Source organism: Onychomys torridus, chromosome 7, assembly GCF_903995425.1.
Source record: "Onychomys torridus chromosome 7, mOncTor1.1, whole genome shotgun sequence".
Taxonomy (NCBI): domain Eukaryota; kingdom Metazoa; phylum Chordata; class Mammalia; order Rodentia; family Cricetidae; genus Onychomys; species Onychomys torridus.
In genome coordinates, this window is record NC_050449.1 from 88,840,132 (window position 1) to 88,854,153 (window position 14,022).

Below are 14,022 nucleotides of genomic sequence, written 5' to 3' on the forward strand. Positions count from 1 at the left end.
AAACATTTAAAATTAAAAACTGTTCCTCGATTTTCTGCTTTCAAGTTGTTTTAACTTGCAAGAAAATGCAATAGAGAAAAAATGTAATAAATATGTGTTTCCTAATAGATAAATTTCTCTAATCCATGACTTACTGGGGCATACTTAATATCAGAAATATGATTCACCAACATAAGGACTTCCATGAAAACTGGCAACATCTTTATATACATCTCTCTATGGTATCTTTTAGCATGTAGGCATACATGAAATAGTTATAGATGAAATGATAGGATGTCTGCAGCTGGATTCAGAATAATCTAATGTGAGGAGGGTGGACTATGTGGGCATTACAGATAAAACAATATTCTTTATAAGGTGATTGAGTATTTAAGCTGAGTGATGGCTATGTGGGGTATCATTTTTTTTCCTGCTTTGTAAATACTTGACATTTTCCACTGTACAGAGTAGGAACAACATATTTGTCATTGTATTACAGTTTTGAGAAAACACCAGCTTCCTTAAAAGATTTTTGTCTACTGTATGAGATGTGCCATGGGGACTATGGAAGTTTCTACTTGGTGTAAAAATATATAGCTTAATAAGTAATATTAATAATCTATAGTAATTACTCTGAGAGTGTTATAAAAGTATTTGAGAAATATTTTGTCTTGGTGTTTTTTGTTTTTCCCCCTACATGATGTCATACATAGAAAATGGTAATGTAAAATTTATTGAATGCACTAGGGCTAAAAAATGGATTGTTAAAGGTTATAGGTGTGATACCTAAGAACTATAGCCATGCCAAGCCATGGGGCAGAAGGAAATCAGTATCTTAGTACACTTAAAACTTTCAATATGTGATTGGGATTCTCTCCTTTAGTAACAACATACTATGTGCAGGTCAGGAAAACCCAGGAGCCTGCATGAAAGGGAAAACAATAGTAGTGTGGTGGGGATGATGAGTGATGTAAACATTTGGAAAATAAGGGAAAACACAGCAAATCATAAAAGGCAATGGTGACTGAAAACAGGCCTTCAAAAGTCCCAAGGTAAGGAGAAAAGGAGGTGATGAAATGGGCATGTAAAGGGGAAGAACACTGGGTAAAAAGGTTTGCCCTGGATTGTGGTGGTATTGTGTTCCCCAAAATATTGTGCACTCTAATAAACTTATCTGGGGCCAGAGAACAGAACAGCAACAATATTAAACATAGAGGATAGGCAGTGGTGGCACACACACCTTTAATCCTAGCATTCCAGAGGCAGAAATCCTTCTGGATCTCTGAGTTCAAAGCCACACTGGGAACAGCCAGGGATGGTTACTCACACCTTTAATCCCTGGAAGTGATGGCAGAAAGCAGAAAGGTATTGAGGACGAGGAACTAGAGCCTGGTTAAGCTTTTAGGCTTTTGAGGAGCAGTTCAGCTGAAATCCATTTCAATGAGGACTCAGAGGCTTCCAGTCTGAGGAAACGGGATCAGCTGAGGAATTAGCAAGGTGAGGTAGCTGTGGCTTGTTCTGTTTCTCTGATCTTCCAGCGTTGACCCCATGGCTCCAGGTTTTTATTAATAAGAACTTTTAAGATAAATGCTACATCGTATGGAAATCCTAGTACAGTTTAACTACAGAGCAAAGCCTTCTTAGCTTGCTTAACTGTATAGAACAACTGGGAAAGTTGAAGATAGAAGGGTCGGGTTTAGAAAAAAAGTATTATTATTATTATTATTATTATTATTATTATTATTAACAGGGATTTTCTGTGGAACAGCCCTGGCTGTCCTAGAACTCTATGTAGACCAGGCTGGTCTCAAACTCACAGAGGTCTACTTGCCTCAGCCTCCTGAGTGCTGGGATTAAAGGTGTGTGCCACCATAGTGCGGGGTGTGTGTGTGTGTTGGGGGGATTAGGCAGCCATGTTGTTGAGGTATCATGGGTGTAGCTTCCCTAACATTTCTAGAAGACACACTCTTGGAGCAGACTTCCTGTCCTTTAGCTCTGCATTCCTGTTCCCTCTTCCATAATGTCCTGAGCCTCGAGTGCTATTGTGTTGAATGTATATCCACTGTTGTTGGATACCCCACAGTTAGTTGTTTTCTGCACTATGACCAGTGCAGTTTTTCTTAATGGTCTCTGCTGCAAAGGAAAGGTGTTTTTGTTTTTTTGTTTTTTTGTTTTTCTTCCTCCCAGCTTTTTGAGATAGGGTTTCTCTATGTAGTGTTGGTGCCTGTCCTAGATCTTGCTCTGTAGTCCAGGCTGGCCTGGAACTCACAGAGATCCACCTGGCTCTGCCTCCCGAGTGCTGGGATTAAAGGCATGTGCCACCACCGCCCAGCTTGCAAAGGGAAGTTTTTTTGATGAGCGTGAGAGCGACTCTTATTTATGGATATAAGGATAAATAGAATGCAGTTAGGAAGTATGCTGGCTTAGAAAAGTGGTGGTTCTAGTTCCATATCTCATTAGCCCCAGGTAGTGGTCAGGCTCCAAGACAAGCACTTTACCTGCTTAGCCATGTGGCCAGCCACCAGCAACTCAAGTCTTCATTCTGGGTTTGTTTGTTTGGGGTTTTTTGGTGGTTATTTTGGGGCTCTTTGTTGTTTTTGTTTTGTTGTTATTTTGATTTTTTTTTTTGTTAAGGTAAAATCTTGTTAGATAGTGCAATCTAACCTGAGATTTGTTACATCACTGTATTAGTCAGGATTCTCTTAACTTGTAAGTATACCTATCCCAATTACACATTCTGGGTCTGGGGAAGTAACCAGGATGAGTTGGGAGGCCCCTGGACTTGCTGTGAGTTGGACTTCAGCCAAAATTCCATTATTCACTTGACCTCCATAAGCCCCTACTGTAACTGGAGGGCTACAAGTCTCTTGGGATCTCCCAGAATCCGCATCAGTTCAGACCCAGGATCTAATAGATCCCTGAAAGTCTTATTGTTTCTTTTCACCTAGTGGTACAGTTACCCTTGAAAGGACCGTAGGTCCCTCTGGAAAAGGACCAGGGAAAGGCTGACAGTAGGACTTTAGGTATTTATTTTATCAAGTTCTTCCTCGGGGAACCTGGCTGTCCCTTCATTCAAAGGGGTTCTGGGTCTGCAAGCTGGCTCAAGTCTGGAAATTGGTTCACAGGCTGAGATTCCCTTTTGTCATGAACCAATGTAGCCTTTCTTTCATTTGTTTGAGAATTTTCCTGCTTATATAGATCAAACAAAAATTCAGTAGGCTTCTTACCTATTTCATGCCTGGAAACACCATGATTGATTAGCCAGTACCAAAGATCCATATGAGTCATGCCACCATAAAATTCACTTTGCCTGGGCTGACCATTATAGGTTAGGCTGTTATGTTCATTGCTCTTTCTATCCTGTCCCTTAGGATCAATAAGATCACCTTGTCTTTGGTGATTCAGTGCTGCCACCTGGGCCTTCCCATTGTAGAGGATTAGCTTTTATACAGCACACTCTAGCATTGTAATTTCTCCTTAAACAAACTTTTGACACCCTTTTTAACTGTGCGAGCTTCCACATTAAACCTAGACTCTGCACTCAGGACCAGTGTCAATAAACTCAGCCTGATCCAGCCTTATGTTCCTTCTACCATTATCCCACAGCCTTAAATCCCATTCCCACACATAGTCTCCAGACTTCCGCTTGAATGAATTAGCAAACTCAGGAAGCTTTTTAGTCGTGTGGTGCATCTCCCCGTGAACTCCACACTTTCTACTTTCCCTCTAGGAGCCCATCCCTTGTTTCTTTTCCTTTTTCTGTTTTAGTTTTTGAAGTGGTTTTGCTTTGAAGTCCTGACTGTCCTGGCCCTTGCCATGTAGACCAGAGTGGCCTAGGTTTGCAGTGATTCTCCTGTCTTTGCCTACTCTTTGCTGGCCTTGGGGCTGAGCACTATACATAGCTTTTTTATTTTGTTTGTTTTTAAGATAGAGTCTCTGGTGGTTATGGCTCAGGCTTTTAATCCCAGCACTCAGGAGGAGGAGGCAGAGGCAGGCAGATCTCTGAGTTCAAGGCTGGATCTCTGAGTTCAAGGGAGTTTCAGTACAGCCAGGGCTACACAGAGAAACTCTGTTTCCAAACAAAAACAAAAGAAGAAAGCAAGAGACTCATACTTACTGGTCTAGGTTTGGATGGTAGGCCAGTGAACCTCAGGGATTATAAACAAATGCCACCATCCTTTGATTTTGTTTCTGTTTTTCAGCTTGGGTTCTGAAGATTGAATTCAGGTCCTTATGCTTGTGAGGCAAGTCCTTTACCAACTCATCCATCGTCTCCCCAGCCTTTTGACACCATTTTTTGTGCCATCCTTTTCTCTCTCTCTCTCTCTCTCTCTCTCTCTCTCTCTCTCTCCCCCCCCCTCCCTCCCTCTCTCCCTCCCTCCCTCCTCTCCTCTCTTCTCTCTCATCTTACCTATTTAGTTTAAAATCTAGCTGACAGGAATTTCTGAGTTCCCCCTTGTTTGCGTGCACATGCTACCTTTGAACTTTGCACACTTTGTTCCTGCCTTGTCACGTGACATTCTTGATAGGATTCTCTTTTACTAGGCTGAGAGCTCTTTGAGGGCAAGGTCCTTCTCATAGTTTTACTTTCAGAGTCTCATTGTCTACAGTTAGTAAATATTGAGCTATAAAAGCTTATTTGCTATAACATACTTAGAGTTTTTATCAAATTATTTAATTTTTGAGAAGTGAGTGTCTTAGCACATTCTTTTGAAACAAAATGTTACTGTACTTAGTGAGGAACATGTCTAAGCTCTTCATTTTTATTTGTGTTTTGTTTTGTTTTTCGAGACAGGGTTTCTCAGTGTAGGTTTTTGGTGCTTGTTGGATCTCGCTCTGTAGATCAGGCTGGCCTTGAACTGTCTCCAGCCTCCGGAGTGCTGAGATTAAAGGTGAGCGCCACTACTGCCCGGCTTTAAGCTCTTTGTTTTAAGACAAGCATTATAAGAGTTGTGTGGTTGGCTGAAACAAAGGCTAGCCTGAAGCTAATTGTATGCCACCTACCCATGGTGAGTGGATATCATGCCTAGCATAGATACCCTGGGGGAGCATTCACCATCTTTGGTGAGATGGAACAAGATAGTATGAGATTTTCTCACACGTCTCAGGGTAAAGCTTGACAGACTTACTTTCTTCTGGAATACTTTTACACCACTGTTGACTTCTTGATCGCAGATAACGCAAAACATGGACAGTGATCTTACAGCCTGCTACCTTGTGAAGCCACCATTTATTCTAGTAGCTCTTTTGTAGATTCTTTAGCATGTTTTTAAACCTATATTGCAATGCTTTTTGTGAGTAAAGACAGTTTTACTTAATTGTTTCCATTTTTTTCTTATTTCATTAATTAGGTCTGTGAGGTTGAATAATAAGAAATCCTTCCCTGTATCAGGAGGAAACTTTCTGCTTTGTTATTTAAATAGAGTGTTAGTCATAGATTTTTTTTTCACGTTGCCCCATAATCAAGGAAGTTCGTGTGTGTGTGTGTGTGTGTGTGTGTGTGTGTGTGTGTACACACATGCGGAAGCCAGAGTTCAGTGTTGGGTATCTTTCTCAATTACTCTTCTTAGGTTTGGAGATAGGATCTTACTGAGTCTGAAGCTCATTGTTTGGGCTAGGCTGGCAATGCTTATGTGATAGGATATTTTTAGCTCATTAATATGATAAATTAATTTGGTTGATTCTTAGTTTCAAACCAAATTTGAATTTCTTAGATAAGCCCATTTAGTTATCTGGGCGTTAGCTCAGGCCTGTGATCCTAGGGCTTGGGAAGCTGAGGCAAGATACTGCCATAAATTCAGTGTCAGCCTGGGATGCACACTGATATTATCTCAACATAACCAAACAGTCAGTTATAAAAGAAATGTGTAACTCAGCATCTGGGATATTGCCCCAACTTTATTACTGTTGTTTTTAATCCTTTATAATCTCAAGAGATGATTTTGGGGAAACCACTAAATGCTATTTAAAATGTTGCTTGGTAGTTCTCTAGAGGGACCATAATAATGAATTTCTCTCCAGGTAAAAATGTGACTACTTGTTGAGAATGGGATAAAGGTTAGAGAAATTTGAAAAGTTTAAGAAGGAAGTCATTCATCATTAAACAAAGACTTTTTCATTGTTCAAAATCTTTTGTTGTTTGCTTTTGTGAGACACGGTCTCTTTACACAGCCCTGGCTATCCTGAGACTCTTTATGTAGACCAGGCTGTCCTTAAACTCTCAAATTTTGGACTGCCTCAGCCTCCCAAGGACTCTGGTATCAAAGGCTTGCACTCCTATGCCCAGCCGAGTTCAGAGTCTTGACAAATATAGAGTTCCATGGTCAGTTCAACAGATTGCTGATTTATGCCCCATGTTTCATTTGTTTGTTTCTGAGAAAGGTCTCCTGTCGTCTAGACTGAACTTGAATTTTTGGTATAGCCAACACTGTCCTTGAATCCCTGATCTTTCTGCCTCCACTTCCCAAATTCTTAGATTACAAGCACATACTATACACAGCACCATATTTTCTTCCATTTACTTGACAACGCAAGTCCTGCAATATTTGTACTGAAGTTTCTGTTTTATTTTTTACTACTTTGAAGAATAGGAAAATGGCATATGGTTACTGTTTCTATAAAAGTTCCTTGGCAGACTTCTGAAGATAAGGTCATGTTAGGGTGAGTTTGGCCTTTCTTAACTGGGCTAGGCTTGATGGATGTTGTATTTTAGTGAACGTAGTCAATGCGTCTGGCTTAATCCTTGAGTCTGTATTCGGTTTCAGGATATTTTAAAATATCTTAATGATCTGAACATAGACGCTTGCAAACTATTCTGCAAGTAGTTTTCTTTAGTGACCTGTTCACTCTAGTCTTCTCTGAAGGATGTACAATACCAAATCATTTCCTCTTGCTTGTATTTTCTGTTTATCTTCAATATAAAGTATATTGAAATAACAGTGATAGGTTTGTCGTGTTAAATAGCTCAATAATAGAATAAATGAGAATTAACTTTTTAAAATGAAAACAAATCTAAGCCAGATGTAGTAGCAGGTGCTAGTGCTAGATCTGCACTGAGAATCTGAGGCAGGAGGATCAGGTGTCCAAGAGCAACCTGGGCTAGAGTTAGACCTCCATCTCAAAAGACGAAACAAACACATGTAGCAAAAAGTGGAAGAAAAGAAGATCAAGTAGTTTAAAACAAAAGATAAGGGAAAGACCAAAGTGAAAAGAGACTGGGCACCACGTTTTTACCTTCAGTGTTAACTGCCTTCACAGCATATATTGTGGTGGGTAGAGTTATATAACATTGTTCTAGTTTTCAGTTGCATATTCTAGACACATAAATAGTGGAGTCTTTTTGTTTGATTGTTTATTTTTAAGATTTATTATTCTATGTGTGAGTATTTTGCCTGCATGTACATATATGCACCATGTGTTTGCCTGGTCCCCACAGAAGTCAGAAGGTGTCTGATCTCCTGGAACTAGAATTACAGAAGGTTATGAGCCACTATGTGGGTGTGGGAATTGAACCTGCTTCTCTGTAAGAGCAATAAGTGCTCCTAACTGCAGAGCCTTTTCTACAGCCCTTTAAATAGTTTTGCTAACCACTCCCCATGAATTTACAGAGACAAGCCTGCCTGTGCCTCCTGAGTACTGGAATTAAAAGCTTCTCCCTGTCTATTGACTTACCTTTTTCTTTCAAGACAGAGCCTCCTATTGCCTAGTCTGGACTCAGACTCACTTTGTAGATAAAGATGGCCTTGAATACTCAATCAGTTATAAAAGAAATTTTCCAGTGCTGGGATTACAGGCAGGTGCTACCATGCTGGGCTCCAGAATTTTTTATGCTGGTAGCAATTTGACTGTGTACCCAATTTGTTTATCTGCTCAGGAGTTGTTGAACATTGGTCTTGTTTCCAACAGTTGTAGGTTATGAATAAAACTGCTGTGAGCATTCAGTGTTGACACACATTTTCATTTTCCTAAGGTAAATACCTAGAAGTGGAATTGCTCAGTCGTATGGTAAGTATGTGTTTTAAAAACATGTTTCCCAAAGTATCACATAAGTTGGTATCCCCACTAGCAATGCCTTTCAGTTCTTTCCAAAGTACTTAGAATGGTCAGGGCTTGATTTTGTTTGCTTTCTTCATTCTGTTAAAGTGAGTTTGTATGCTGTTTCAAGCTTATTTAGTTATTTCCTTTTTGTTTGTTTTTGTTTGTTTTGGGAGCAGTGCTAGAGGGATGGATGGTTTAGCAGTTCAGAGCATGGGCTATTCTTGCAGAGGACATGGGTTGAATCCAGCACCACGGCAGCTCACAACCTTCTGTAACTCTAGTTCCAGGGAATCTGATACCTTCTTCTCTACAGGCACTAGGCACACACATGCTGCACAAACACATATGCAGCTAAAATACTACACAGAAACAAATTTCAAAACTATTTAAGAAGGTCTACATCCAGAGTATCTACATCACAAGTACGTAGAAAACAGGACAACTTTCAGGAGTGAGTTTTCTCCTACTATCATGTGGGTTCCAGGAATTTGAACTCAGGTCCTCAGGCTTGGCAACAAGTATCTTTACTTGCTAAGCCATCTCGCTGGCCCTGTGTCAGGATTTCAGTGACTAATGATGTTACGGAATGTTTTTGTGTGCTTTTTTTTTTTTTTTTTTTTCCATCAGTGTATCTTTTTTCATAAGATAGTTATTTAAATCATCTTTAAGTCTCTCCCTCTCCCATCCCTTCCTCTTTGAAATAGGGCCTCATAGATCCCAGGCTGGTCTTGACCTTAAATGTAGTTGAGGATGCCCTTAAATTTTGAATTCTTCGGCTTCCATGTACAGTTTATAGGGACCAAAAGCAGAGCTTTGAGCATGCTAGGAAAGCACTGGCTGAGCTATATCTGCAACCCTCTGTTGTTAGTTTCTTATTGGATTCTTTGCCTTATTGTTTAATCCTGGATGAGTCCTTTATTATGTGTGTAGAGCACACATTTTCTCCTACCTTGTAAGTTTTATTTTTAACAGAAGTTTTGAAGAGCAGTTATTTTTACATCTTACTATGAAATTTCCCAACTAAAAATTCGGTTTGGAGTCAGGCTTGTGTCACATGCCTGTAATTAAAGACAGAAGCAGGAAGACATAGAGTTTAAGGCCAACCTGTGCTATATAGTGAATTCTGGGCCAGCCCAGGATACATAGTTTCAAAACATAAAAAAATATGGGCTTAGCTTACTAAAAAATTCCCTATGTATTTAGAAGTTTTATAATTATAGCTCTTTTGTATGTTCATTTGTTTGTTTTCAAAACAGGGTTTCTCTGTGTAACAACAGGTGGGGATGTCCTGGAACTGGCTCTGTAGAAGGGCTGGCCTCGAACTCAGAGATCTGGCCTCTGCCTTCTGAGTGCATAATTATAGCTCTTAAATTTTTTGTATATGGAATGAGATAAGGGGTAAAATTGCTATTTTTGCATGTGAATGAATAATGATTTCAGCATCATTTATTGAGCATACTACACTTTCTCATAGAATTATTTTGTACTTTGTCCTGTCGGGTGGGTATAATTGAGGATTGAATTCAGACTCTGCTCTAGTGATCTGTCTGTCTTCCCCCAGTGCTGCACCCAGTGTAGCGCATTGGTTCTCAGTTAAGAGCAACTTCATCCCTTGGAGACACATGGCAATATCTAGAGACATCTTTATTTTCACTCTGGAGGTAGAAAAGTTGCCTGGTAGTTGGAGAGAGAGGCTAGGGATGCTACTAAACATCTCTAATGCACAAGAGAGTCCCCTCAAAGAGTTAACAGTCTAAAATGTTAATAGTGCCAAGTTTGAAAAACTGCTATGCTTTTAATTAAGCCTTAAAAACAAGAAGTTGTAAGTCCTTCAATTTTAGTCTTTTTCAAAATTGTCTTAGTTATTCTAGCTCTTTTGAGTTTGTGTGTGTGTGTGTGTGTGTGTGTGTGTGTGTGTAAATTAGGCTGCCCTGGAACTCACAGAGATCCTTCTGCCTCTGCCCTCCAAGAGCTGGGATTAAAGGTGTGCAACAGCAACACCTTGCTATTCTTTTGAGTTTTTAATTTTATTTTAGTTTTTGAGATAAGGTCTGCTGTATTTTTAAAACGTCGGGAACGTTGGGCCAGAGACTTTGGTGGGTTAGAGCTGAGGGGCCCCGTGGCAAGTGAGAGAGAGACACACACCATGAACACAGCACTTGCGTAGAGTTTCATTGGGGAGAAGGGAAGAGAAGAAAGCTGAGGAGAGAAGAGGAAGAAGAAAAAGAGAGGAAGAGACTGGAGAGGGGGGAAGAAAGGAGATGCAGATGCGACCTTGTGGGAATAGAGAGAAGGAAAGTGGGCAGGGCCCCGACCTTTAATGAGGGGACTTAGCACATGCGCAGAGAGACCACAGAGCAATGAGTGCATGTTGTCAAGACCCTGAATATGCCAAGGTATTGCCTATGTATTGGCCAGGTCCCCAAGGGGCGGGTCTGAATGCTAACTGGGTCTCATAGCCAAGGCTTGTCTTCAATTCACTGTGTAGCTGAGAATGGCCTTGACTCTTGTTCCTCCTTCCTCCTCTTCCTGATTGGAATGTTGTACTGTACTCCATCGCACCTGATCTATGTGGTGTTGGGAATTGAACCCACAGCTCCATGTATAGTAGGTAGACAAGCACTTTATCAAGTGAGCCACATCCCCAGTCTGTGGTGGGGATTTTAGAAAGACTTTTGAAGCACACTTTAGAAGCAGGCGTGGTATGGCATACCTATAATCCTGGTACTTGAGTGATGGATTCTAGGGTTTGAAGTCATCCTTGGCTATATGAGTGTAAGGCTACCCTGCACTGTGTGTGACACTGGCGGGGGTGGGGGAGGTGGAGGAGGTGGAGAGGGAAAAGAAGAAAGAACAAGCCAACACAGTATAGTGACTCCTGCCTGAAATTCTAGAGCTTGGGAGGATAAGGCAAGAGAATCAATTTAAGGCTTGACAGGCTACAAGAGTGAGACCCTGTCTTAAAAAGCAGACATCAGGGCAGGGCATTGGTGGCTCGCACCTTTAACCCAAGTACTCTGTGGCTTTAAGGCAAGCCTGGTTTACAAAGACCATGTCTCAAACAAAACAAAAAGGTCAGGCCTGGAGACAGACTATCAGGGACATACTTGCAAATTTAAGGAAGTGGGGCTCTTCCTGTTTAGCTACTTGCAGCTTCTCCCCATGTTGCAAAGTCTTCTCTATGGCATCCGGAACTCTCTAATCACCTGTACTTCCTCCTTGGTGACACAGTTCTCTATAGGATATAGTGTATTTCCTTAATAAAGAGACTACTAGTAGGAAGGAGCAGGAAAGAAAATCAGTAGGGTTTTGCTCTTGTCTCTGGTATAGGACCCGAGGTGGAGACTGTGTAGGATTCCCTTTAATCTTGTGGTCTGGGTGAGTGTGTATGCAGGAGTTCCAGAGGAAGGGTGGAGCCAGGTTCCTTCGCTTTGAGCTCGGGAGCCTGAATTGATGATGCCTGGCAAATGGGAGACTGGGAGCGGTCCAGTGAAGGGACTTGAAAAGCCAAAAGAAAAAAAAAAGAAAGAAAAGACAATCAGTTGGAATAGTTTGCATTTTTTTCAGGTCTGTCTTAGTTCATTTCATGTTGCTATAACAAAATACCTTAATACTTAATAAAATAAGAGATGTATGCCAGGCGGTGGTGGCACACACCTCTAATCCCAGCACTTGGGAGGTGGAGGCAGGCCTATGAGTTTGAGGCTAGCCTGGTCTACAGAGCGAGTTCCACGACAGCTAGGGCTACACAGAGAAGAAAACTTGTCTCAGAAAAACAAAACAAAACAAATTTAAGAGATGTATTCAGGTCACAGTTTTGGAGCTACAAGTACAGAATCACGTTGGCCTTTTGGTGAGGGCCTTCCATCTGTAATCATTGTATTGTAGAATGGTAATATCACGACAGGGAAGAAGAAAGAGGGAGAGTGAAAATATGAACACAGCAAGATAGAAGAAAGGGAGGTGGGAAGGGTCAAGGACCATCTTTTTCTAACAGTTCATGCACACAGAAATTAGGACCTAACTATTCTTTGAGACCAGCATCGATGTATTCATGAGATTCGAGCCTGTAAATCATCTCTGAAAATTTCCATCCCTTAAATATGCTACTTCTTCACAATGCTATGCTAGGAACCATCTTTCAGCACATGAGTGATTTGGGAACACAGTCATATCTAAACTATAGCAAAGTCCTATGTAATAAAATCTCAAAAAGCTTTTTGCTGTAGTGTTACGACAAATGGATTTTGCTTGTTCTTCAAAGGTTCATCTTTTAGAGGCCTGTGAGATGTCTCAGTGTGTAAAAACACTTACTGCAGGGACCTGATAACAGAGTTCAGTCCCTGAAATCCATAGTATAAGGAGAGAATTGAGTTCTGGAGGTTGTCCTCTAGATCCCCAAATCCATGCCATTGCACATGTGTACGTGTGTGTACGTGTGTGTGTGTGTGTGTGTGTGTGTGTGTGTGTGTGTGTGTGTGTGTCATGAGTTCATTAAGAAATAAGCATTGGGTGGGGTGGTGGTGGCGCATGCCTTTAATCCCAACACTTGGGAGGCAGAGCCAGGCAGATTTCTATGAGTTTGAGGCCAGTCTGGTCTACAGAGTGAGATCCAGAACAGGCACCAAAACTACACAGAGAAACCCTGTCTTGAAAAATAAAAAATAAAATAAAAATTAAAAAAAAAAAAAAAGACATGCAATTGTGGGCATGGGCTTCTCAAGGGAGAATTTTCTCTAAATGTCTTTACAGTAGCCATATATACCATTTTGGTGGTGCCTAAAGTTTCGAAGTGTTGCTGAGGAACTTAGATGAGTCAGTAGGGTTGTTCCTAAGGTGCATTGGATAGGGTTACAGCTGATAAAATAAAACCTCAGGTCAGAGTATTATGCAGAAAATTAGCTGGTGTGTCTTGTATACAGCTGAGGATTGCTGTGAATCTGGTTCAACACAAATGGTGAACTTAAAAGATGATGGGATTTTCATTTGTTTTATTTTGTCTTGTTTGTTTATTTACTTTATTTATATTTTATGTGCACTGGTATTTAGCCTGCATGCATGTCTCTGTGAGGGTGTTGGATCCCTTGGAGGTAGAGTTACAGGCAGTTGTAAGCTGCCATGTGGGTGTTGGGAACTGACCCGGTCCTCTAGAAGAACAGCCAGTGCTCTTAACCACTCAGCCATTTCTCCAGTCCCTTATTTTGTTTTTGATTCCAAGTGTATGCCAGGCTGGCCTGGAACTCATTGAGTAGCTGAAGATGACCTTGACCTTCTGATTCTTCTGCTTCTACACTCCCCCCACCCCATACTAGGATTACATGCATGCACCACCATACCATGTTTAACATGAGGGGTTTATTGTTATCTTTTGTAATCCATGTGTTTCTTGAACATGAACTTTGAAGATTGCATTGTTAAATAGTTCGACATGCTTGTAAATGAAAATTTATAATTTTGTTTGTGTGTTTACCAGAAATTTATGTGGTTTTTTTTTTGTTTGTTTATTTTTGTGGAGCTAAGGATCGAACCCAGGGCCTTGCGCTTGCTAGGCAAGCACTCTACACTGAGCTAAATCCCCAACCCCTTAAATTTATGGTTTTTGATTAGGAAAAGGGTATGGTCATATATGCTTAGGTCTTAAATATAGTTCATAATTATTTTAATACTTTTATTTGAAAATATTCATATATAAAAGGAATATTGTCTCCGGGTGGTGGTGGCTAACGCCTTTAATCCCAACACTTGGGAGGCAGAGTCAGGAAGATTTCTGTGAGTTCAAGGCCAGCCTGGGCTACAGGACGAGATCCAGGACAGGTGCTAAAACTACACAGAGAAACCCTGTCTTGAAAAAAAAAAAAACAAAACAAAAAACAAAAAAACTGAATATTGTCTTTTTGTAGGCCATCTTCATAGCAAATGTTAATTGTGCTGGAGTTCTTTCTTTTTAATTATTTTAACTGAGTGTGTGCATGAGTGTGTGGGTATACCTACCTATAGGTGTATGCG

The 14,022-nt window shown here is 40.7% G+C and overlaps 1 protein-coding gene across 6 annotated transcripts in view; it reads left to right on the forward strand.

The window, feature by feature from the left end:
• Positions 1–14,022, forward strand: part of Tfdp2 (transcription factor Dp-2) — a 118,339-nt gene that overhangs the window by 38,988 nt on the left and 65,329 nt on the right. The window contains exon 1 of one of the 6 annotated variants that reach the window (XM_036192398.1): positions 7,957–7,983. The exons of the other annotated variants lie outside the window; for them this stretch is intronic. The gene's annotated coding sequence lies outside the window, so the exon portion shown is untranslated. Of the gene's footprint in view, positions 1–7,956; positions 7,984–14,022 lie in introns of those variants that run through there. 6 annotated transcript variants of the gene reach the window in all.